The following is a 2,103-nucleotide window of genomic DNA, read 5'->3' on the forward strand; positions in this document are numbered from 1 at the left end:
TTCGCCTGGAATTAGAATATAAACTAAGGACAACTAACATAGTGCATCAAGCAATAAAATAATCATTTTGCTGATATTCCATAAAATCGTCAGTTTTAAGCTCAGTTCAGAGGCTATTAAAAAATATACTAGACCTAGTAAAGTGCTTCCATTCATAAAACGACACACCCAAGATTAGAGATAATTTCATAGCGACTCTAGGTCGACGTATACAGTAAATAAACAGCGTCTCTCGGCTGCCATATTCAATTAGTGAAATACACATCCAGCCTTCTTCGCAGTCCTGGATGTGTGCAAACTAGAAACACAGTCCCCCTCATCCATCCCCCTCCAAAAAAAAGAAAAAAAAAATCAGCGTCTAGTCTCAATCTGCTTGACAGAAGTACTCTGCACAGCCGATTTCATGATGTTCCAGGTTGAGCCTGTGCTGACAGCTCCGCATCTCCCCAATAAACAGGGAAAGATCTTTCGCAGAACAAAATGGAGGGCAGGCAGCGAATGCAGTAGCGTCAGGTGCCATCAGACTGGATGCAGAGCCCTCAGCGCAGCTTCCTGCCTGGCAGATTGTCCCTAGCGCCACGTGGCGGCGGACGCCCAGCTGTCGGTGCTGGCACTTTGGAGAGTGGACAATACTTGATGGTGTGCGCATTGTCGCCGCTGGCGCCATACGGGGGCACGTGTAGCGACGCAGAACCGGGCACAACACTCTCCCGTCGGGGCCCTTCAGGATGTGGGTGGTGTAGAGAGCCACCGCCTCCTTGTTGTTCCAGCAGAACACGCACACCTGCAGCTCGGGTTTGAGCAGCCGGGCAGTGGCCATCCCCGAGGTAGCTTCCAGTCGGGGCTCAGCCGCCCACGCCGGGGCCCGCTCCTCTCGCGGCGTCACCTCGAGGGTGGTGGCGTCGGCGGGCACGCAGCCCAGCAGCACCGTGGCTGCGCAACCTGCGAACGGGATCAGCTCTGTGAAGCGCTCCTCCAGCAGACCATTTTCGGCGGGGCATGCGCATAGCTCCAGCGCGGATAGCTCCAGCGAGCCCCCCAGGAAGAGGCCCCGGACCCGGCTCCTCGTTGTCGTCGTCTTCATCGTCCTAGTAGTAGTTGGCTGGCCCCAGCGCCCGGGCCCGGTCCCCGTGTGGGGGAAGCAACAGGACCAGGACGACGAAGAGGGCGGAGAGCCGCTACCGCCATTCTCGCCATGGGCGCTGCAGGAAGCGCGGTTCGCCATCCACCGCCTTGGTGATGAGCGTAGCGAGCCCCAGGTAGTCGTTCCACCAGCTGAAGGGCTGCGGGTGCGCCTGACCCTGGGCACTCACGTAGCGGGCACTGGGCACTACCTCCACGGGCGCGGGGGCGCGGCCACTGCGGGGCTAGCGGGGCGTCCAGGAAAAAGCCTCCATGGGCTGGCGGCGGGCTGCGGGCTTCACACCGCCTCCCCCGCCAGCCAGATGGAAGGGACACGCCAAGCCTGCCCGTCGGCCAGCCGCTTAAACAAATTTTTGATACTAGGGATGAAACTCAGGGGTGCTCTACCACTGAGCCACATCCCTAGCCCTCAATTTTTTTCATTTTCAGACAGGTTCTCACTAAGTTGCTGAGGGCCTGGCTAACTTATTGAGGCTGTGAATGCAGCTCAGGGGTAGTATGTTCACTTAGCCAGCAGGAAGGCCAAATTCTATTCCCACCCCAGGAAGCAGGGAATCCTTCACCTCAGTCTTTTCCCAGCTACCCTGAAGCCAGGGTTCTGTGTCCTCTGAATTTGCAGCTACATGCTAAGTTTCATCTCTAAGTGCCCAGAGGAAAGCTTTTCCTATGCATCTGACTGGGAAGGCACATAGTACCAGCACAGCTGCTTCCTGACAGGGACATGGGCCATGAAACATCCAGTTGCACCAGGTTAAAGGGCACCTGTCTACCCAGTAAGCACAGGAGGGGGCACAGATCCAGATGTTCAGGGGAGTCCTAATGTCCCTCAGTATCCCCATCAGCTTAACGCGAAGCTGGACAAACCACCAACGTGGAGAGTAGGACACTGATTGGTCTCCAGAGGGGCGGGGCACACGCTCTAGGCTTAACCGGCTCAGCCTGGCACAGTGCAGCAGGTGG

The 2,103-nt window shown here is 56.8% G+C and overlaps 1 pseudogene; it reads right to left on the reverse strand.

Annotated features, from left to right (window-relative positions):
- Positions 1-539: 539 nt before the first annotated feature.
- Positions 540-1,397, reverse strand: LOC144249061 (nanos homolog 1-like; annotated as a pseudogene).
- Positions 1,398-2,103: the final 706 nt, after the last annotated feature.

The sequence above is a fragment of the Urocitellus parryii genome, chromosome 11 (assembly GCF_045843805.1).
Source record: "Urocitellus parryii isolate mUroPar1 chromosome 11, mUroPar1.hap1, whole genome shotgun sequence".
Classification (NCBI taxonomy): domain Eukaryota; kingdom Metazoa; phylum Chordata; class Mammalia; order Rodentia; family Sciuridae; genus Urocitellus; species Urocitellus parryii.